This window comes from Hibiscus syriacus, unplaced genomic scaffold (genome assembly GCF_006381635.1).
Source record: "Hibiscus syriacus cultivar Baekdansim isolate YM2019G1 unplaced genomic scaffold, ASM638163v2 tig00110557_pilon, whole genome shotgun sequence".
NCBI classification, from domain to species: domain Eukaryota; kingdom Viridiplantae; phylum Streptophyta; class Magnoliopsida; order Malvales; family Malvaceae; genus Hibiscus; species Hibiscus syriacus.
In genome coordinates this window covers 164,548-189,850 of record NW_024062780.1, presented here as the reverse complement: position 1 = coordinate 189,850, position 25,303 = coordinate 164,548, and the positions used below count along the sequence as shown (strand labels likewise).

Genomic DNA, 25,303 nt, shown 5'->3' with positions numbered 1-25,303 from the left:
AAAAAACTGGGGATGAGTTACTTGATTGGGTAATGAAAAAAGAAGAAGAAATTTTTGGTTGAAAAGGAAGAAAAATGAAATTAGAGGATAAAGAAAGAGAGTGGAGATTTGGAAATATATAAATAAGAGGGAATATTTTTTAATTTAAGTGTAAAGTATAAAAATAGTTCATGAACTTTTAAGATGTTTGCATTTTGGTCACCCAACTTTTGAAACTTGCAATACAGTCATCAAACTTTTAGTTCGTTTTCAAAAATGTCTTTGTTGTTAACTCCTGTTAGTTTTTGCTGATGTGGCACTTAACTCCCGTTAACTCCCCCACCCATCTTCTTCTTCTGCATTTGTCTTTTACCCTCCCATTCACCTTCTTCTTATTCTTCTTCTCATTCTTTCTTCTTTTGTCTTTTACCCATAACTCTTCTTCTTATTTCCATCTTTTTTCAATGCGAAAATTCAAAATTGTCATGCCTAATCCGAATTTGAAACAATAGAAACCTTTCAAACATATGCCTAATGCAAAATTCAAAACTATAGAAACCATTCTAACAGAAACCCAATTAGCTAATTTCTAAGAACCTCCATTACACAATCCAATAAAATCAGCACTGCTCGTTAAGCAAATCAAAAAAACAAGTTCAGCCATTGCATACACATATACATGATGACATGATCAATGATATAAACAAAGTATAATTGTTTAAATACCATCAAAAGCCATAGGTTTATGTCAACAACGAAGCAATAACAAAGTAAACACAAAAACGGATGAAAACATACCCAAAAAGAAACTTGGAGGCAAAAGGGGTCCCAACAACAACGATAACAACGGCCGATGCGGTGACGATGGGGCTGAGAAGTACCCTGTAGAGTAGAAGATTTGTGGATAGTAAAAGCTGGTTTTTTTATTGTATAGATCTAGTAATATTGTTATTCTCGTCATCGTTAATCCTCAATATGCAGCTGAAAACAACAAATGAAATAGACCCACCATTTTGGTTTACATCAATACGATGACAATGATCATCTCATATTATTACGCCTTTTGGTTTTCTCCAAGAAAGTTTGATCCTTTGATGGAGGTTTTAATTTGTGGGTAAAAGATAGAAGAAGAAAAAAAGGGGAGGGGAGGGTAAAAGACATAAGCAAAAGAAGGGGGTAGGGGAGTTGACAGGGTTAAATGCCATGTCAGTGAAAACTAACGGGAGTTAACGGCAGTGATCTTATTGAAAACAAACTAAAAGTTTGATGACTGTATTGAAAGTTTGATGATTGTATTACAAGTTTCAAAGGTTAGGTGACTAAAATGAAAATTCCCCTAAAAGTTCAGGGACTATTTATATACTTTGCCCTTAATTTAATTGTAATTTTGAGAATATTTTTTTCAATACATTTTTAAAATTTTAATTTAATTAATATTATTTTAATCATATATTAAAATAATAATAATAATAAATGTCACATCATACATAAATATTAATAAAATAAATCATGATGATTAAAACAGGAATAATTCAAAAGTTGAGTGATTAACTTAATTTTTTTTAAATTTAGTGACTAAAATAGAAGAGAGAAGATAATTGAGTGATGAATGGTATAATTTTCTCATTTATAACAACATCAAACAAAAGTATGAGGATCATATTGAATTATTTTCTTGACTTGAAAAGCAAAATTGAGAGAAAAAAAGGCCTCTCAACACAAAGTAACGACCCCGTAAGTTAACGGTAAATAACTTTGGTCCAAAGATCACATTGAATCTTCTTTTTATACTGAAAAACCTCGTAGAGTGAAAAAAGTAGAGGGTCATATACAGTTTACAATACCACCCGTCTAAGGTTTAGGCTGCGAGAGATACATGTCGAAACGTGGCGTTGAGTTTCTTTGCATGAGAACAGGTGTTTTGTTCTTGGGAAGACAGAACACCTTAGAGACTTGAAAGAATTCCATCTATGTCGATGTGTCGTTATATAGTGCAAGATTGTCGGTGTTAGAAAAATAGTCCCCCATTAAGGCTTTTTATGTTTTGAGCGAAAATCCTTACTAAAACTATAGTTTTCCCCCCCACAGAATTTGTATTGAAGATAATAGAGGAGGAAAATCATGAAGGTTTTGTAGCAGATTTGTTGTTTTTTGGGTCTCATAACGATAGTTCTAATGGCATACATAGGGTTTTAACCTCGTTTCTTTTAATTTGTGAAGCTTCATGAAACAAGGCCTCATGCTCATGGACATGGAACTGGTGATGAAGAGATCATCATGACAAGAAAGCAAAAGGCAGAGCAGTTGAAAAGTAATGAAGGAAAGGAATCTCCAAAGAAACCCAAAGTTGAGGATGGTAATGATCAGTAACAGGAAAAAGCTACATCTGATTTAGTTAACGAGTTTGAAGAGTTCTGTAAAGCTATCAGAGAGTTCTTATCTATTGCACAAATGAGGGAAATTCTTGAAGCCAATGGCCAGGATTCATCTGGATCTGATGCTTCAGTTTCCATCATATGGTTAGTCTATTTTTCATGCAAATAATTCATCAATGAAATCACCCAGAGCTTTAAAATCTTCTTTTTCTGTTGCCAGCCTTGATATGTTGTTCTATGGACTACTGGAGAAATGCCAAATCTGCAATGGTGATTTGGAGTTTGATGGCAACCGTTATTCTTGCAAGGGAACTTATAGCGAGTGGTCTTCTTGTGTGTACAAAACAAGAAGTCCAGCAAGGAAGCAAGAACCGCCCAAATTGCCTGATTCTGCCATGAATTCTCCCGTTGCTGATGTATTTTTTCGCTTTATAATCTCATTGATTTTATTTCAGTGAAGTTCACTAAGCTCTACCATTTCTTCTTCCTATAGTTGCTGAAGAAGTACGAGGATCCAAGTGTCCGGCCTTACCGGTAAGTAGGAGTCACCGACAAACCTTTCTTAGGAATGATGATTTCCCTGGCGGGCCGCCTTAGTCGTACACATGTATGTGAAAATGTTTCAGTTTAGATATTGCTGAACCTTTAAATCTTTGTTCTCTGACTGAAAAGGCTGAAACCCTTCACGTTGCAACTCTTCTAATGCAGCAACTCTGGAAATCCAAGATCGAAAAACATGGGGGGAAGTCTCCAACTCGGTCATTGGTAATTGTTTTACCCATTGCAAAAGGTCCTACTTTTATGACGCCTTTATGTTCTCTTGTTTATTGCTTTGATAAAACTCTGGGGGCGGGCATAACTTGCTTGGTTGCTCCTCCCTCGGAACAAGAGAGCGCGGCGGCTCATCGAAACTGATAGAAGCAGTGTGAGTATATGTGTGGGAAACATTGTGCCATTGAAAAGGTTTTAGCGTTTGAAAGTCTTAGATGAATAACCATGGATGGAAAATTTCAGGGAAAGAGGGGTACGAGTTGTGAGTGAAACTTGGTACTCGACAGCATTGAGAAACAAGGAGTACAGCCGTTAGAAGCTTATGACATAGTTACAGATCTCTCTGTTGATGGCAAAGGAATTCCATGGGATAAACAAGTTTCTGATGAATCAGCACTTGAATCATTTTCAGCAGAAGTATGCCATTTCACCTCATTGCTAGCAGCTCAAGCTATATGGAAAAAGAGAAGTCTACAAGGATACCAGATTGCAAGAGTAAGGAGGTCAAATTTTTGAGAAAGATGGTATATTATACAACTGTGCCTTTTCACTCTGCGACCAAGGACGATCCCTTAATGAGTAATGCAGCGTGTTCTTTTATTGATTCTATATTGATACTACTGTAGCTCTATTGCAGCTACTGATTTCCAAGCTTCATTTGTATAGGTATTGTATTATGCAACTTATCAAGGTACCAGACGGTAACCTCCACTTGTACTACAAGAAAGGGAGAGTAGGTGATGATCCAAATGCTCAGGAGAAGCTCGAAGAATGGAAGGACCTTGACGGTGCCGTGAAGGAGTTTGTTAGGCTCTTTGAGGAGGTAACAGGCAATGAGTTTGAGCCATGGGAAAGGGAGAAGAAGTTTCAGAAGAAGCCACTGAAATTTTATCCTATAGACATGGTAAAAATCACTTCTTTCTCTGGTTCTAACTATATTTATTGAATTTTTTATTTTCATATGATATTTATTCTAATTGATTTCCTTGTATCCATAAGGATGATAGAGTGGACGCGAGATGTGGACGACTCTGCCTTCGGCAGCTAGGTGTTGCAGCAGCACATTGTAAACTTGAACCAATGGTTGCAAATTTCATGAAGGTTCTTTGCAGTCGGGAGATTTACAAGTATGCTTCTTTCAAACATGGCCATTAATCAATTCTCTTTCCGGATATCAGATTTAACCAGTCGATTTCTTCACTGGACAGGTATGCACTGATGGAGATGGATTTAGATGCCCCTGATTTACCAATGGGGATGCTCTCTGAAGTTCATTTGAAAAAAATGTAAGAACCCATTCTCACCCTTCTAGTTAACCTTTTCCTCTTTTATTTATTCCCATATCTATAATATCATGAATTTAACCAGGTGAGGGGGTTCTACTAGAGTTTGTAGAAAAAGTGAAATCAATAAAGGAATCTGGATCTAAAGCAGAGGCAGTTTGGTCAGACTTTAGCCAAGCATGGTTCACCCTGATGCATTCCACCAGGCCCTTCATCTTCAGGGATTATCAAGAACTTGCTGATCATGCAGAACCTGGATGCCCAACAGAAAAATACACCCTTTTAAATTCGTACTTTTCTTGCTAATAAACCATGGCTTGAATTTTCTAGTGTGCAACATCATTTGAGTGTGTTCGAGACATTGTTGTGGCCTCCCAAGTTATCGGACACATGGGAGAAGATATCCTTGATGACCCATTGTCTGATAGGTACAAGAGAATAGGATGCTCAATTTCTCCAGTGGATAAAGATTCAGATGACAACAAGATGATACTCAATCATGTGGAAAAAACTTATGAACCTGTCAAAGTTGCAGACATTGTAAGCCGCACCCCCAGGATTTGCATATTTTAGCGCAGATTCTATTCTTCGTTATCCAGCTAACAAAGCATTGTATACTTGGTGAATTTTGGACAGGTATATGGGATTTCAGTTAAGGCATTTGCTTAAAGGCTTCCTGCCAGCTAGCTGCTCTCTACCAGTTCCAGGATACATGGTAAAAATTAAATCCAGCTAGCTATCGTTTTTCATCACATTAAGGTCTAAATGCTATCCATATGATTGAACATTCTAGTTTTTTCAATTACAGTTCGGAAAGGGCATTGTTTGTTCTGATGCCGCCGCGGAAGCTGCTAGATATGGCTTCACTGCTGTAGACCGACCCGAGGGCTTCTTGGTTCTAGCTGTGTTTTCGCAAGGAGAGGAAATTATCGAGCGAGGTATGACTCCGAAGCTATGTTTTCTGATTCTACGTCATTCTATCACCACCTTAATCCTCAATCTTCTCATGAAATATTGTTCCCTCACTGAACTGAACAACACAGGATTCAAAGCAATTTGAAGAGAAGAAAGCTTGTGTGAAGGGATTGGGGAGAAAGAAACCAGACGAATCAGAGTTCATAGACTGGAAAGACGATATCAAAGTCCCCTGTGGTCGTTTGATTCCTTCGGAACACAAGAATAGCCCTCTGGAATTTAACGAGTACACAATCTATGATCCCAAACAGGTAAAGTCTCAAGAGCCTCCTTTATCAGTAAAACATTCCGAACTTCGCTAAAACAACGTGTCATGTTTTTTTTACAACAGGTGCGCATGAAGTTCTTGGTGGGAGTGATGTTTGAAGAAAAAGGTGCAGTGCTGGACACTGAGGATTGAAGGAGGGGAAGGGGGTGTGGGGTTCTTTTTGTATAGTTTATCACTCAACTTTTGGAATATGGGGGTGTTGATGGCTTTTGTTGAGTACATAATCACCTCAAACATCTCTGATTATGACAGTCAGATAATATTCGTTAAATTTTCCTATTATCTAATTCACCTTTCGTTTTGACTATATTTTGATTGGTCAAACTTGTAAGGTCAAACTTGTAAAGTCAAACAAAGGGGCTGAAGTTGGGCAGGGCCTTAAGTTTTCAATCTTTATCCATCTCACTCTCGTTAAGGAAAGAAGATTAATTTTGTTTCTTGAGAAGAAAGATGGCATCTAGACCTACTCTAAGCCTGACTTTAGAAAATAGATTACTTAGAATACAATCATAAACTAGAGAGGAACGAAGTTTCTTATTTGACACTAAGTTTACGGTTTCAACGATTTCAGCAAAAATAATTTCAGGAAGATTTATTTTAATACTGTTTTGGAAACAATGTAACCCCCAAAGATCTAAAGCATGAAGAGTAGAGTAACGACCTCCGGATGGTCGAAACCACCAAGAAATCATTAGATGAAAACGATCATGAAGATCTAAGACACTCGCACTATCCCTTCTTTTATACCGAAAACCTAAAAACTGTTTTTCATTTGATATACCATCATTATCTAATCCTAATTCATTAGTTATGTAAGACGAGTCAAGATGGATGAATTGTCCTAGGAGATAGGAACGAACTGCTATGATTTTGGTTTGAGCTCGGTTCTTAAAACAAACGACATTAGAATAAAATATGCGAACAAGTTGATGGTAAACTATAGGTTCAAGGACACAAAGTTTATCAAATTTCAACTCTTGTAAAAGAGGAAGATATCTAAAATCGATATCTATCATAGCTTGACGAGAAGGGATACGTTCTTCTCTAATTTTGTAAGAGTCAAAATATTAATAATACCAAAAACGATGATTTCTAGGACCATGATGATTGAAGCACGAGTTTTGGATAATCATATTAGGATCAATGGGATTAGGATTAGGAATTGGAATTTCAGGAATAGGAGGAGGATTTGGAAGTGGATTTGGTTGACGGTTTGAGCGACTAAATGATGACCTAGCACGTTTAGGATTGGACATTGTTTAGGAAATCGAAATAGAATGGATAACCTGCAATTTAGAAAAAAAACATGTATGCAATTCAATTAATCCTAAAACTCAATTGAGTTCTCAATATTTCAAGGTTCTCTAAACCAATCCTAATGGGCAAAGTTTTCAAAAAACTTATTGAAAAAATAAGGTTTTGAAAATCAATATATGTATAGTTTTTATAACAACAACGTAATTCAATCAAAACACAAATTTTTCCCCCAAAAGTTTTGGAAAAATCTTGTGTTTTTGATGAAATTAGTTGTAAAAATTTAGTTTCTAAACACTAATAAGCAATGCCCGATCACTATTTCTATTTAGAACTAATTAAAACTAGTTCTATGTTCAAAATCAATGAAATAGAGAGTTTAGAAAAATTTGCCTTGAAAGATGAGATTGAGTGGATTTTGATGTTGGTTGCATGATTTTAATGATGTTAGCAGGTTTAGGAGATGATATTTGAAGAGAATTCCGATTAAAAACGTTGATTTGAGGTAAAAATTGAGATAGGGAGAGTAGAGAGGGGAAACGGCGGCAAGGAAGAGAAGAAAAGAGGGTTTGAGTCAAAAACAAGGGTTCTTCCCGATAAAACCAGAACCCCAGGGGGTATCGATTCCCCTAGGGGGAATTGGTTCCCCTTCAAAGGGGGAATCGATTCCCCTTCAAGGGGGTATCGATTCCCTCTGCCCTATAATTCAAAATTTTGTATTTTAAACACTAAAAATGCTAAATTAATCTTCTCTAGTGGTATTGTCAACTCATATATCAAAAATTAATTATGTTCAATCAATCAAATTAATCCTTAAACTACATTTGAACATAAAGTTAATTTTTCATCAAAAATCATAAACTCCTCCTAACTAATAGCAAAGAATGCAATAAAAAATTATTATAAGTATTTTTCATTTATTCTTAAAAGTGCTAAATTTATTTTAAACACTAAGTGAAGATAGGTCAGTTAAACCTAATTCTCTCCTAAGTGTCCAAAAACGTTCCTTGTCTAAAGGTTTTGTAAAGATATCCGCTAATTGATGCAAAGTATCAACAAATTCTAGAACTACATCTTCCTTAGTGACATGGTCTCTAATGAAGTGATGTCTTATTTCAATGTGCTTAGTTCTAGAGTGTTGAATGGGATTTTTAGTGAGACAAATAGCACTAGTATTGTCACACTTGATAGGAATGATACCTACTTCAATTCCATAATCAAAAAGTTGTTGTTTCATCCATAAAAATTGTGCACAACAACTACCGGCTGAAATGTATTCGGCTTCAGTGGTAGATAATGCAACACAATTTTGTTTCTTTGAAAACCAAGAAATCAGCATATTTCCAAGGAATTGGCAAGTACCGGAGGTGTTTTTCCTATCTAATTTGCATCATCCATAATCCGCATCAGAAAAGGCATGCAAGCTAAAGCTAGAGTCTCTAGGATACCAACGTCCTAAACTAAGAGTGTCCTTAAGGTATCTAAAGATTCTCTTAACAACTAGTAAATGTGATTCCTTAGGGCATGATTGAAATCTAGCACATAAGCAAACACTAAACATAATGTCCGGTCTACTTGTAGTTAGATAAAATATAGATCCAATCATTGACCTATATAATTTAACATCTACACATTTACCTCCTTCATCTAAGTCAAGCTTTGTTGAAGAGCTCATTGGAGTGTCATGAGATTTGCCATTTTCCAGTCCAAACTTCTTGAGCATATCTTTGACGTACTTAGCTTGATTGATGAAGATGTCATCTTTTCTTTGCTTGATTTGGAGTCCCAAGAAAAATGAGAGCTCCCCCATTATGCTCATTTCGAATTCGCTTTGCATTAGCTTAGAAAATTCTTGGCAAAGAACATCATTAGTAGAACCAAATATTATATCATCAACATAGATTTGAACTAATAATAAATCTTTACCTTTATGCTTTAAAAACAATGTAGTGTCAACCTTCCCTTTTGAAAAACCCTTTTCAATTAAAAAAATTTGACAATCTTTCATACCAAGCTCTAGGAGCTTGTTTTAAACCATAAAGTGCTTTTGTCAATTTAAGAACATGATCTAGAAATTTTGAATCTTCAAAACCTGGAGGATGTTCCACATACACTTCTTCTTTTATAAAACCATTTAAAAATGCACTTTTAACATCCATTTGATATAGTTTAAATTCATGAAAACATGCAAATGCTAATAACATTCTAATTGCTTCCATCCTAGCTACGGGAGCGTATGTTTCATCATAGTATATGCCCTCTTCTTGAGTATACCCTTGAGAAACAAGTCTAGCCTTGTTTCTCACTATATTACCACTCTCATCAAGCTTATTCCTAAATACCCATCTAGTACATACAGTAGATTTATTACTAGGCCTTTCAACTAATGTCCATACTTTACTTCTCTCAAATTGATTTAATTCTTCTTGCATAGCCATAATCCAATGTTCATCTTTTAATGCTTCTTTAATATTCTTAGGCTCTATGCATGAAATAAATGCAACATAATTACAAATATTTCTAAGAGAAGATCGAGTTGTTACCCCTTTGGATGGATAACCTATAATCTCACTATCCTTGACATAGTTGTACTCTCTTGGATAAGATACTTCCCTTTCTTCAATGGTTGGATTCTCAAGAGGATCATGAGTTACCTCATCTTTTGTTTCTTCCTTTGATGATGGTTCTTCATTTGTATTTATAATACATATATCATCATTCACACAAGAATCCTTCCTCGGAAGGGGATTATCATCGAAAACAACATGTATAGACTCTTCTACAACTAAAGTTCTTTTATTAAATACTCAATAAGCTTTAGAATTTAAGGAATAACCCAGAAAAATTCCTTCATCACTTTTAGCATCAAATTTGCCAAGGTTTTCTTTACTGTTGTTCAAAACAAAACATTTACATCCAAAAGGATGAAAATAGCTAATGTTAGGCTTTTTATTTTTGAAAATTTCATATGGAGTTTTCTTTAAAATTGGCTTAATCATTACTCGATTTACAACATAACAAGCGGTATTTGTGGTTTCCGCCCAAAAATATTTTGGTAAATTATTTTCACAAAGCATGGTTCTAGCCATTTCTTCTAAAGTTCGATTTTTTCTCTCAACAACTCCATTTTGTTGAGGGGTTCTAGGTGCTGAAAAATTATGGCTAATACCATTAGAATTACAAAACTCAATAAATCCAAGATTTTCAAATTCAGTGCCATGATCACTCCTAACACTAGTTATAGAATACCCTTTTTCATTTTGGATTATTTTTGAAAATGTGATGAAATGTTCTAATGCTTCGTCTTTAGTACTTAAAAATAGAACCCAAGTATATCTAGAATAGTCATCTACCAAGACAAATGCATATTGTTTTCCACCCAAGCTAGTAGTCCTAGTTGGCCCAAAAAATCTATATGGATCAATTGTAATACTCTACTAGTTGATACATCATTAATGGATTTAAAAGAAACTCGCTTTTGTTTTCCTTTAGCACAAGCATCACAGATTTTATCATTATCAAATTTTAGTTTAGGCAGCCCTCGAACCAATTCTCCTTGAACTAACCGTTGCAAAACACTCATGCTAGCATGTCCTAGTCTCCTATGCCATAACCAACTATCATGATCATCCTTAGCAACTAGGCACAAATTAGTCATATTAATATAATCTAAATGCACCATGTATATGTTTCCTATTCTATGACCAACAAGCATAACCCGATTAGATGCAATGTCAATGACTTTACAACCATTAATATCAAATATGACATTGAATCCCTTATCACAAAATTGACTAATACTCAATAGATTATGCTTTAATCCATTCACATATAAAACATTCTTAATTTGTATGGAATAGGTATTACCAATAGTACCAACACCTTCAATGTGACCTTTTGAATCATCACCAAAAGTCACTTCTCCTCCATTTTTGGCGTTAAGCTCAATGAACCGACTTTTGTCTCCGGTCGTGTGTCTTGAGCATCCACTATCAAGGTACCATGAATTTGGATTTGTTTCCCGTGCCTTGTAGCAATGCTCCTTTTCCTACAAACATGGATTAATTTCTAATTTTTGGTACCCAAATTCTTTTGGGTCCATATCCATTAGTTTCCAAAATCCTAGTCCCCTTAGGTATCCATTTGTGTAGGATATCCTTATCTTTAGTAGTAATGAGCTCTTTAGGACCCATATACTTCTAACGATTTTTCCATTAGAGGTTCTTTGGGGACCTCTATGATTATAGTTTTTAAAACTTTTTCTAACAAAGTTGGATTTTGAATTTTCTCCATTTTCAAAACGTTTTGTTCCAACTTTATCAAAAGAAGCTTTAAGATCATCAATTTTCTTTTGATGATCATCATTGACCCTTGAAAGTAAATTTTGCAAATCCAAAATTTTCTTTTCAAACTCTTCTAGTTTGATTTGTAAATCTTTGATTTTACTTTCAAGATCGTTGTTGGTTTTGGATATGAGTTTATTTTCATTTTTCAATTTTGAAACATTATTTTTATATTTTAAAAACAATTTCTCATAATCCGAAGTCAACCCATTATATTCCTCTAATAGCTCATCATAGGATATATCATCAAAATCAAATGAGTTAGAAGTTACCTTAGAATCTTCCCCGAATGCCATCAAGCACAAGTTTGCTACTTCTTGTTCCTCTTCATCGGAACCTTCTTCATTGCTCCATGTAGCCACATGAGCCTTGTGCTTATTCTTTGATTGACCCTTTCTCTTCAATTGTGGGCAATCATATTTGACATGCCCCGGCTTTTTGGATTCATAGCAAATGATCGGGTCTTTCCCTTTTAGTTCATTTTTGAGGCCTTCATTTCGTTTGAATTTTCTCCCTCGGTAAGGTCTCATCATTTTTTTGAACCGTTTGGCAAACAATGCCATTTCCTCATCATCGTCATCTTCATCTGAATCACTCTCATCTTTCTTGGATTTGAGAGCAACTTCAATGTTTTTCTTCTTTTCCTTTTCCGTTGGTGTCTCTTCAATCTTATCAAGGTCCACCTCATCTTCAAGCATCATTTCATGAGTGAGGAGTGAACCGATTAGCTCTTCAAGAGTTAAGGACGTTAGGTCCTTAGACTCGATGATTGCCGTCTTCTTTGATTGCCACGATTTTGGAAGGGAGTAGACTAACTTCCTCACAAGCTGTTCATTTGAAATGGTCTCTCCATATGATTTGAGACCATTGACAATCGTTGAAAATCTATCCGTCATAGTTTTGATATATTCATTTGGTTTCATCATGAAATTTTCATAGTTATGCATTAGAATACTAATTTTAGATTTTTTTACCTCATTGGTACCTTCATGAGTGACTTGAAGTTTGTCCCATATTTCTTTGGCGGTTGTACAAGATGAAACTCTTCCGTATTCATCTGGTCAAAGAGCACAAAATATGATATGGGATGGCTTTGGAGTTGAGCTGGAACATTTTTGTCTCTCCTTCACTCCACAATCTTGGATGAGTGAGAGGCTTGATGTATCCTTCTTCTACGACATTCCATGCTCCCATGTCACTTGCTTGAATGAAGTACATCATCCTATTTTTCCAATAGGCATAGTTAGCCCCATTGAAGAAAGGAGGCTTGTTGACGGGCATCGAATCGAGACCAGAGTCGAAGTTTGAAGTAGAGGCCATTGATGACTTTGATTATCGATGTAACTCTTCCCGAATCGACTCAAGAGGCGATTAAACCTTTAAATGAGTTAGGCTCTGATGCCAATTGTTAAGTTAATCGATTGACGGAATCGGCCAAGAGGGGGTGAATTGACAATTAAAATTTTGTGGAAGCTTTTGCAAAAAATTGAAGTAATTGCACAGCGATTTAGAGTGGTTCGACTTTATCAACCAAAGTCTACGTCAACTACCTTAGCTATCCACACTAAGGATTTTCCAACAAATTCACTAATTTGTTCTTTCTTTTGAGGTCAAAGAGATAACCTTACAACTCCCTCAAGAATATACCCCAATTCTTGATAACACTCTCTTTTCTCAAAGAGAATATTACAAATTTGCAAACTCACAAGAAAAACCTCACAAGGCAAATATGTTTGCACAATTCTAGAACAAAGAAAGAACACTCAAGAATAAATACAATTGAACACAATAAGTGTTCTCGAAAGCAAAATGAATATTGAATGAAAAATAGGCTTGAAATGCTCAAACTTGAGGTTTGATGCTTTCTCTTTGATTCTCTCTTGATTCTAGTTGCTTGATGTTTCTTGTTTTTTGATCAATGGCTTCTAAGCTTGCTTAAATACACATTGAATCACTTCTGAACGTTGGGGATCATTAATGAAGTTTTTGGAGCCGTTTATGTGTGAAAACAATTAATATTTCTGCTTGGAGCGTGGGGGAATCAGTACCCCTCATGGGGAATCGGTTCCATAAGTGTAAAATTCAAATATTTCGACCGTTGAACAGTGGGGGGGAATCGGTACCCCTGGGGGGAATCGGTTCCCTCCGAGCATACTGGAATTCTCGGAGCTAAACCATTCAGGGGGAATCGGTACCCCCTTAGGGGGGAATCGGTTCCCTCTGGACATTATGGAATTTTTGGTTTTGAAACGGTTCGAAATACTTTGTAAAATTATTTTGAAATAGTTTTAAGATTAAAACTTAATTTTACACTTGAGTAAGGATTAAAAATGATTTTTGAAAGATTTGGAGTAATATTTTGATATTCGAATAATTATATTGAATATACTTAGAAAATCTTTTTGGAAAATCTTAAAATTCATTTATCTTAATTTGTTATATCGAAATATCAAAATGTTTTCAACAAACTCCACAAAATCGAAGAAATAACGAGCAAATATTAACGATTTTGAACACTCATCAGGCGTGCCCCAAGGAATGTGCCTTCCATGGGTGTCAGTATTCGATTAGCGCGTTTAACAGACCAAACCTTAGGCTTAAGGTGTGTTTTCGACGGGTGCGCCTTATTCTCTCTCGTGTTAGATTAAATATTATTTTTCAATTGGTAACTGACAAATAATTTTTTTAGGGTAATTTAATTTTTTGGTTTAAAAAAAGGGGAGAACCCGAGTAATTTTCTACAAAAAAAAAATATCAAAATCTTTTCTTTCTTTTTTTATCATTTCTCCTCCAGAAACGTGTTTGGATTAGCCGTGTCCAACGTCGTAGAACCCACTAGCCCAGACCTCCTCAACAGACCACTGTTTCCAAAGATTTTCGAATGACTTGATCCGGACCGACTAAAATCTAAATCTTAGTTGGCAACAACAATTTCAAATAATGTGTTGCCATGAATGATCGGACGTATAATAATATTAGAAAACACCAGTTCTACAACCATGAAAACGAGACTGGTGTCAAGCTCAACCACGAAGCATATCAACGATTGGCCCATTGTAAAAAAAGATTGAAGGGTCTATTTTGTTACGACGAATTTAACGTACAAAGAAACTTTTCTTATGTACAACTGAAGTTTTTTTTAATAATATAAGGTATAAGATATTTGTTTAGAATTTCTTTTATTAGTTACAGCATACACCTTACAGATGCAACTATTTAAATTCAAAATTTCTAGAGAGAACAACATATAAGGTGATTACAAGATATTTGTTTAGATTTAAGGGTCTAGTTTATTACAGACGCAACTGTAATTAAAAGCACATATGTCTCTTGCGGCAAAGCCCTCAAGCATGTTAGGTTCTGTTGCAGCAATCTTGGAATTATAATCACTTCCCTACAACTGAATGTTCCTTATTAGCTCTTGGGGCTCGAAGCCGACTAATCCTGCCTCATAAGGATTCAATGCGTTCCCATGAAAGAGGGATTTTCTGGAAAACTCGTGGGCCCCGACTTTGTTAATGTTATTCTCCAGGCACCAATGCAATGCCTCGAGGTCGATATCCAATCCTACAGTTGCCTGCTTAGGCTAACTTCGAATGCCACTCTGTACAGTCAACCAGAGAAAATTCTCAGTACTTACTAGTTTACACTTCTCAAAATGAATTGCTGACTATATTAGAAAGAGAGTTAAGAGCGTGGACAAAAACAGTTTCACAAATGAATTGCAAGTTACGGTTTCATCCATTAACCAAAGTACCAAACTACATCGTCTGTATACCGCTACCTATTAGACGGGGTCGAGCGTGATTTCGATTACTGACAGCTATCTGAAGTAAAGATCGAGGGACCTAGATGCGCTTCAGGAATCAGTCTTGCCTTTGTCTTGTATCCAAACATGAAACCATATAGGCAATGACCTGTTTTACTATCGTATTTAACAACATGCGTGTTTCGATTACATTCCAGCAGCATAAGTTTAGATTCAGGAGTCATGAAGCAAGCAACATTTACAAAATGAAAACCGAAATTCAACTACAAAACTAGGGGCGACTTGCACGAAAAAGTCAACGTCTGCCTTCACTTATTCATACATATCTTAATTAATTTGGTTAATTTGTAACATTAACAAAAAAAAAAAGATGGCTACATACATCAAAAAGAACTTCTGCAAATAGCTTATATCTCCTTTTGGTAACTGCATTCAACAACAATTATTTTAATAAAAACTACAACTAGTAAGAAACATCAACTAATTAGAAAGAACCAATCTTTACATCACCTAACACAGTAATCAGCTACTCTGTATTGAATTTTTACTCCCCCAACTAAAACAAGACAAAAAATTTAACTTTGTAAACTAAACTGGGAAATCAAAAGTCTAAACTCTTCTTATCTTCCTACTTCTTAAAGTTCTCTCGGCAATAATATGAAAGTAAAAAAAGTAAACAAACTTTGGGAGCGATTATATCCTGTTCGGATTGGTGGTAAATAAGGAAGTTTGATGGCATTTTCATTGATGGGTTTGGGTCATTTTCTTCTTCTGGTTCTTCATCTTGTTCTTCTTGATGTTCTTCAAAATCTTTGAGACGGCTGTTGAAAATTGAAGCTTTCATCTTAGTCATCATCATGTTGGGCGGTGTAATAAGAGGTTGCACCTCTATCTCTATGACTTATTATCGTCTCTCTTTCCCACTCTTTTCGTTTTTCCATTTTTTCTTTCCCCGACTCCAAGCAAACTGCATAAAACCTCGTTCACCGCCTTTCTTTCCCCAGCTTGAAGGAAAATGGGCTTTACAGCGTTAAGAATTGTAACAAATTAAAGGCTTAAAAGCCCATATTCCCTTTAAAATATATTTTAACAATTTAAGTTTTATTATTTTCATATTAAAGTTGGTAATATTTATCTTTCACTCAAGTAATAATATTTATTCGTTTTTATCATTTTTTTAAATTATTTAATTGATTATTTAATTTTTTTTATTATCATCCATTCTTTTTAGACGATTAGTTTATACACTTGATTTTAAATAATATTAATTTTATATAATTAATATAATATTATTTTCATGAAAAGTCATCATTTTAAAGTGTTTTCTCATAATTTAATAAAATTATAAAACTATTATTAATTTTAAAATAATTTAATTTAATAAGATGTATTTGATTATATTTAATAATATAAATTTTAATTTTAATTCTTATTTGAATGAAAATCAATTTGGGGTTTTTAAATTAACTCATATTTCCGCTGCCAAAATAAATATATGAATAATATTCAACACGCTCCTGCGAGTTGTTTGAAGATCAAAAATTGAATCTTCATCTCCCCTTCTTCCGTCTTTCGTCTCTCTATCGTTTGAGCTCTGTTTTTCTTTTTTTTTTAATTTCTAAATCTCAAAATCTCCCAAAAAAAATCGTTTGGAAAAGAGAAGAGAAAATCAATCTTCTGTCGATCCCATGCAATTCCATTGTAAAAGAATTAAAATTTGGTAAAAAAATATGTATAGCAATTTCAAAGAACAAGCGGTAGAGTACGTGAAGCAAGCGGTACAAGAAGACAATGCAGGGAACTACAGCAAAGCGTTCCCTTTATACATGAACGCACTCGAGTGTTTTAAGACTCATTTGAAATACGAGAAGAACCCAAAAATCAGAGAGGCAATCACCCAGAAATTCACCGACTATTTACGACGTGCCGAGGAGATCCGTTCCGTTCTCGATGAAGGTGGACCGGGACCGGCTTCTAATGGGGAAGCCGCTGTTGCCACGCGCCCCAAAATTAAGCCCAAGGATGGTAGTGGCGGAGGAGACGGCGGGGACGGGAGGATCCGGAACAGGCCAAGTTGAGATCTGGGCTTAATTCGGCTATTATCAGGGAGAAACCTAATGTTAAGTGGAATGATGTGGCTGGGTTAGAAAGCGCTAAGCAGGCTTTGCAAGAAGCTGTTATTTTGGCGGTCAAGTTTCCTCAGTTTTTTACTGGTTAGTTCTTTTTTATTGCTGATTTCATGTATATGTGTACATAATTGGCAATTTCTCGTGGATAATGGAATGAACCAATGGTTTATTGTTGAAGTATCAATTAATTTAATGGTTTTGTGGGTTTTTCTTTGTAGGATTTGCTACCGTATGTTTTTTGGTTAAGCTATAAATTTAGTGTCTTTTGCTTGATTTAATCGATTCACAGTACATAGTAAAAGGGGTTGAATGTTGATTATGGAACTGTTCAGAATTTTATTCTTTCTTGTCTGTTATGTCATTTAGGAAAAAACCCAGCCCCCAAGGCTGTACCGTTGTTCTTCACGGCTAACTGGTACAAAATGCAAAGTTCTACTTACTGGTAAACTTTATGAAAATGAAAGCGTTAATGTGAGATTCTATGGTAGCCTCTGGAATTCCTCTTTTTCTTGTGTTTTTAATCTGATGATTTCACTTGTTATCATCATTATCTTAGTGCTCAACTTCTTGCAAAATGCAAATGCGAGGAACATCCTCTGGTGTCATGTTACTAAGACCTGCGTGCTGTCTCTGTTAGTGTCAATTTTGAAACTGTTGTTTGCAACGATAAAGACTCCATCTTCCTTTTGCTGAACCTAATCTACCTTTCCCTTTTAGCTGCTTTTCCAACGGTTCTATTCATTCTCATTTCAACACAACTTGTTCTACTTTTAGGAAAGAGAAGGCCATGGAGCGCTTTTCTTTTGTACAGGCCACCTGGGACTGGGAAGTCATACTTAGCCAAGGCTGTTGCTACTGAAGCAGACTCTACGTTCTTTAGGTAAACCGATTTATTTAGCCTCTTTATCTGCACATAAAAACAACTCACGTATAAGTCCTAATATTGTTGCTGCTGGGAATTTCTCTAATAAGGCTTTCAAACTCAAATAAATTTCAATTTGCTTATGCTGAGAATTTTAGGGTTTAGGGTTTACTTTTCCCAAACTCTTTTTATCGTAAATTGGATATTAACTAACCTTAAAGAGTGCCCTAAGGGTACTCATTAGCACAATTCATTCATATATTGAAATAATTTTACCTTTTTGAATCACATTTGATTATCTTTTCAATTTTTTTTGTGGTAGTTAATTTTCTGTATACATTTGTTCTGTTTATGTGCATGTTGCTAGTTTTCTGCTTGTTTCTCTTTTTAAACTTAATCCTTTCGCCCTTCTATTTCTGCTAGTATTTCTTCGTCAGATCTTGTTTCAAAGTGGATGGGAGAAAGTGAAAAGCTGGTTTCAAACCTTTTTCAGATGGTTCGTGATAGTGCCCCTTCCATCATATTCATTGATGAAATAGATTCCTTGTGTGGTCAACGAGGTGAGGGCAATGAGAGTGAATCATCAAGACGTATCAAAACCGAACTTCTTGTACAGATGCAGGTACTTTTCAGTGGGTGAATGTGCTAAGAATAATTTAAGATTGCTTTGTCCATGGGTTTTTAAGTTTACCGAAAGGCTAGTTTGCAGTTCATAAATATTTAATACTAGCCCCAAAAGGGTTTTTCTATTATAAAGTGTTTTCAAGTCCGAAGAACAATTTTTTCTTAGATGATTATACATTCATTTTATTGATACACAAGTCATAACATGAAAGCAAAAATTTGAAAACAATTCGTTATTCAACCATTTACAAACAACATGCAAGTCATAACCTATGGATTTTTTGATGATGAATGTTGATGGAGCTGTTAGACTTGATGGCTCAAATGGAGGTATAGGAGGTATTTTGAGAGACTGGAATAGCAACTCCCTTCTGACTTTTTCAGAAAATGTAGGTCAGGGTCCCCCGCCGGTTGCTGAGTTAAAGGCTATTAAGAGAGGCATTGAAATCTATATGTCTTCTTGTTGGGTTAAGGTTGGAAGGTTGATTGTGGAAAGTGACTGTAAGTCGGCTGTGGAATGGGTCCATACCCCAGCTTTGGCCCCTGTTTTTATCCTCCCATTAGTTAAAGAGATTTCATCTTTTATCTCGGACAGGGTGCACTCAATTAGACTGATTCCAAGGGTGTGTAATGGGGAGGCTGATAGTTTAGCAAAGATGGGAATTGGTTGATGTTTAGTCGTTTCCAGTGCGTTGTATCGTTTGAGTTTAGGTTTTTGGTTCTGTTGAGTAGCTTAGTCTGTTGTGTTTTTTCAGTATGGTGTTTATGTTAAATCTTATGTAATTTCGGAGGAGTAATAAAGTTTCTAAGGCACTCTTTTCCTCCTTCTTTGATCAAGAAGGAGGTTTTTAAGGAGGCCTGTCATTCTTATCAAAAAAAAATATAAGGAAATAACCTTGGCATTTTAGGATAATGCAAGTTTTCTCAATAATCTTGTATGTTTAGAACGACCTTTTAAGTTTTTATTGTTGAAGGGTTGATATATATTTATGTAAGATATTTTTGTTGGCATCTGCATCCTTTTTTTGAGACACTTCCCCTTTTGCCCCTATTTGTATTACACAGTGTACATATTTAATTTATGCCCATGCTATATTTTGACAAGTAGATGTTTGTTTCCAGCCAAGTTTTCGTGCTAATTCAATGACATTTATACCTGACTAATTTTATGTTCTAGGGTGTTGGAAATAATGATCAGAAAGTCCTAGTGCTTGCAGCAACAAATACTCCCTATGCACTTGATCAGGTTATATTTTGCATATATCCATCTTGAATCAGCTGCTATGGATTTCTTTTCCTAATCAATTGTTCTTCTAGGCCATCCGCCGCCGTTTTGATAAGCGTATTTACATTCCTCTCCCTGATTTGAAAGCTCGGCAACATATGTTCAAGGTACTAGACCTTGTCATCGATATCCTTTGAATATTGGGAAAAAAGAAAGAAAAAATGCTCGGTTGTTTTCTTGTTTTGTCTTCCTTTTCACTATAAAATCATTCAATTACTTCTGTATCTTTGACTTGGTTTCCTTGTTTTGGTACAAAAAACTGCAACAGGTGCATTTAGGTGATACTCCTCACAACTTGACTGAAAGTGATTTTGAAAGCTTAGCTCGGCGAACAGAGGGATTTTCAGGGTCAGATATATCTGTTTGTGTAAGTGCAAAATCTATGTCAGATGCTTAATCATTTTTCTCTTGTTCTACTTTCTCCAATTTCTCTCTTTAAAGTGAATCTTAATATGAAGGGTCTATATTAGCTCACTTGTACTTTATGTCTCAACAGGTTAAGGATGTTCTTTTTGAACCTGTTCGTAAAACCCAGGATGCAATGTTTTTCTACAAGACGCCTAATGACATGTGGATGCCATGTGGACCAAAGCAACCAGGTGCTGTCCAAATTACCATGCAGGAATTGGCAGTCAAAGGACTTGCAGCACAGGTATAGAGTTGCTTGAGAAACTATGTATATGCGTTATTCTTACATCGGGGTCTCTTTGTTTCGTGTATACTTTTGGGATTAACCAATTTCTTGATTTACTTAACATGGAAAAGAAAATCAAAATAAAGAAACAATTTCCATAGGGTATTCAAAGAACATGACTGAAATAGTAATTAGTAATTACTGTTCTGTCATGCAATAAGTTTATCGTTGAATGATAATTGAAGTAATTAAAATTGTTTTCGTTGATTAATAATCGTGTAGATCCTTCCACCACCTATTTCGAGGTCAGATTTTGATAAGGTGCTTGCAAGACAGAGGCCAACGGTGAGCAAAGCTGATCTTGAGGTCCATGAAAGATTCACAAATGAGTTTGGAGAAGAGGGCTGATGGCTTCGATGAAATCAGCTGTGAGTGCAATCACTGTAATTTGTATTTAATTAATAACCGCCCAAGGAATCGTCTCTTTTTAGCTCCGTCAAGCGGGGAAGGTGACTCAACTTCCCCTTTCCTGTATTCAGATGCAAAGAACGTTTCGACACATAGTTCATCGCTCGTCTTTTTACATTATAAAGAACATTACTCTGAAAAGTTGGCTTTAAATACTTGAATATAAGTTGTGCCCCCCATTTCATCTAAACTTGATGGCATGTGGTTTTTTTAAATGCTTTTGAACTTTCAGGTATCATTTGGAGTATTGGCTATTGCTGCTACGGGTTAGGTGTATGGTTGGATCGGTGGCTTGGAGGGAAAAGAAACTAGGGAGGTTTTTGCTGCCTACCGGTTAGGTATCATTTGGATTTAATATTTAGTATATTCATAATTTTTTTAACATTATAATGTGGTCTCATGGTCGTTTGTGATTTTGTTTTCACCTTGGATAAAATTCACGTACACTTTGCAAACAACAAAGCATTGCTGTTTGAATCGAGTCTTCAAGGGATCAAGCCACCCTTTGTTGTCGAGATCACTCATTCATTTCATATTCACATTATTTTTAATGAGACGTAAACTCAATATTTTTTATTTTTTATTTTTCTGAATAGAAACCACTTGTATTATTAAAAAAGCAAAAATATATGAAATTATAATAAGAGTTTACAATTATCATCGTAAATTAAATACATAATTTGGATTTTTTCCTATAACATTGAAACTAGTCATTTTAGATCACATAAGGATCATACATAAAAAAGGTTAAAAACACAACCAAGAGATTTGAACAAAAATAGATATGAATAAATTTGATTGCATCGGCAAATGAATTACAAAAGAGAATTAAACTATTGAAAAACCATCAAGAGTTGAAGCTCAGAACCGAGTGTCGTGAGAAATTATTCACAATTGTAAAATTACGTATCTAAATTCAATCTAAAGGTCCATAGCAAGGAAGTTCATCAAGATTTCGAACAAGGTTAGTACGAGTAAATGAGATAATTAATGGCACGAAGAGAGATAATGGCTATATTGGGTGGGTCTATGTTTATCTTATAAAATAAATGAAATTGGGGGACTAAAAACACAAAGAAATCAAGATTTTCATTTTATTTTAATTGTTATAGATTTGGATGATTCTTTCACGACGAGTGGCAATGAGTACCACTAATGATGAGTATCGATAAATTAATTTATAAAACCTTAAAATTTTAAAGGACTCAACGTATAATTATAAATTAGTTGAAATTTTAAAGGTAAATTATTTAAATTAAAAGGTTAATTATACTAGTGACCACCTAACTATTACTCATTTTTATTTTGACCATCATTTTTGAAATTTTGTCAATCAGGTCACTCAAGTTATATTTAAATGCATTCAATAAAACCACTTGTTGTTAATATTTAACTGAAAATCTGACGTGATAGTTATAATATTTTATATAATTACACATTTAATCAATGTTACTTATATATTCTATCAATTTGATTCTAATTTTAATAAATTAAAATAAATTTAACTCTCAAATATACCAAAGTAGTTAATTGGAGAGGGATTCAATTTAATGTCAACTATTACAATTTTTCTTTTCTCTTTATCGACTTTTATTATTTCTAATAATAAAGTAAAATAACATGTCAATGTTTTGCGATGAGACGTGCCAGCACTTTCTCCATGTTCTTAATTTTTTTAACTTAGAACACTACATTTTACATTGATACACACAAGACAATTAGTGTGACAAATTCATGTGTTTAAATTATATCTTTCAATGATTTTAGGAGTTTAAATTAGATGTTTTATTTTATTTTGTAATTACTTTTAGATTGTTTATTTAAAAATATTTATTTTTTATTACTCAGCTATCCAAGTATTATAACTTCACTTTTACCTAATTCGTCATTCTATAAGTAAAATCTATTTTTTTGGATTAATTTTTAATAGTTTAAATTTTGATTTTACTTAATATAGATGTATTTTTTTAAATCAAAGCGTTTGATTTTTTTAATTTCTCTAAAATGAAATCATTTTTTGTAAGTTTTCTTTTCTTGTTTGTTTTCCTTCAAATTGAAAAATATTACTTTGACACCATTTGATTTGAGGGTTAAGTTTTATTTTATTTTGTTAAAATTAAGATCAAATTGATAGAATATATAAGTAACATGGATCAAATGTGTAATAATATCAAATATTTTAACTGTCACATCAGCTTTTCCATTAAATATTAATGGCAAATGATTTAATTGAATGCATTCAAATGGTTGAGTGACCTTATTGATAAAATTTCAAAAATTGTGGTCAAAGTAAAAAGAGGAAATAGTTAGGTGGTCATCAGTATATTTTTTTAGAGAAAATAACCTCAGTGACCAAAAATACCTTATAATATACGATTTTAACCAACTTTTTTTGGATTTGCCAAAATGACCAACTAAATCGCAATGCGATCGATAATTCGCAACGCGATCTCCGGTATCGCAAATCAGTTTCCAGATTCGCAATGCGAACTTTGACTATCGCAATGCGAACTTGGACTATCGCAATGCGAATATGTAAATCGCAATGCGATAGTCGACTATCGCTATGCGAACTTGTTGAGTTAATCGAATGCCGAAATTGGCCAAGAGGGGGGTGAATTGGCAATAAAAATTTTGTGGAAGCTTTTGCAGAAAATTGAAAGTAATTGCACAGCGATTTACAGTGGTTCGACTTTCTCAAACAAAGTCTACGTCCACTACCTTAGCTATCCACACTAAGGATTTTCCAACAAATTCACTAATTTGTTCTTTCTTTTGAGGCCAAAGAGATAACCTTACAATTCCCTCAAGAGTATACCCCAACTCTTGAGAACACTCTTTTCTCAAAGAGAAGATTACAAATTTGCAAACTTACAAGAAAACCTCACAAGGTAAGATGTTTGCACAATTCTAGAATAAAGAAAAGAACACTCAAAGATGAATACAATTGAGCACAAAAAGTGTTCTTGAAAGCAAAATGAATATTGAATGAAAATAGGCTTGAAATGCTCAAACTTGAGGTTTGATGCTTTCTCTTTGATTCTCTCTTGATTCTAGTTGCTTGATGTTTCTTGTTACTGATCAATGGCTTCTAAGCTTGCTTAAATACACCTTGGATCACTTCTGAACGTTGGGGATGATTAGAGAAGATATTATAGCCGTTTTAGTGTGAAAACATTTAATAAAACAGCTTGGAGCGTGGGGGGAATCGGTTCCCCCTTGAAGGGAATCGGTTCCTAAGTGTAAAATTCAAATATTTCGACCGTTGTACAAGGGGGAATCGGTACCCCCTTGGGGGGGATCGGTTCCCTCCGAGCATACTGGAATTCTCGGAGCAAAACTGTTTAGGGGGGAATCGGTTCCTCCTATGGGGGGAATCGGTTCCCTCCGAGCATTCTGGAAATCTCGAGGCCAAAACCATTTAGGGGGAATCGGTTCCTCCTATGGGGGGAATCGGTTCCCTCTGAGCAATCTGTAATTTTTGGCTTTGAATTGGTTCGAAATACTTTGTAATATTATTTTGAAATTGTTTTATGATTAAAACTTAATTTTACACTTAAGTAAGGATTAAAAATGATTTTTGAAATATTTGGAGTAATGTTTTGATATTCGAATAGTTATATCGAATATACTTAGAAAATCATTTGGAAAATCTTAAAATCCATTTAATTTAATTTGTTATATCGAAATATCAAAATGTTTCAACAATCTCCCCCTTTTTGATATAACAAAACATTTTAGTAATTTTAAGATTTTTGAAATCAAGTTTTGAAATTACTCCCCCTTACTTTAACACTTCTTCAATTTATTATGTAAAACATTTAACACCTATTCTTCTCCCACTTTTTGTTAAATCAAAAAGACATTGTAAAACAAGGTTTTGAAATCATTTAGCCAATTGATTTATTAATTATAAGCTTAAGCTGCTAAGATCACAATCAAAAGAGAGGTTAGCCATTAGTTTAATAAATCAATATTCATAAATAATGTGATATGGCAAAATTGGTCATATTGCTAATGATGATGCAAAAATGAATAAAACATATAAGTTCACACTATTCATAAATCCAAAATCCAACAATCCACAAAATCAAACAATCCAAAATATCCAAAATGTTGAAACAATATTCTTTTTGTTCAAAGTCTTAAAACTAAACACATAATCAAACATCCGGATCGGTAGGAGGAAAACGGGCTCGCATAGCAGCCATTTCATGAGTTAGTTCATTAATACGAGCATTGGTTGCTTCATTGTTTGCACGCATCTCCTGAAGAATCTCTAAT

At 34.6% G+C, this 25,303-nt stretch overlaps 2 pseudogenes; both read left to right on the top strand.

The window, feature by feature from the left end:
• The first annotated feature begins 2,062 nt into the window (after positions 1–2,062).
• Positions 2,063–5,783, top strand: LOC120132198 (annotated as a pseudogene).
• Positions 5,784–16,594: 10,811 nt separating this feature from the next.
• LOC120132199 lies at positions 16,595–21,209 on the top strand (annotated as a pseudogene).
• Positions 21,210–25,303: the final 4,094 nt, after the last annotated feature.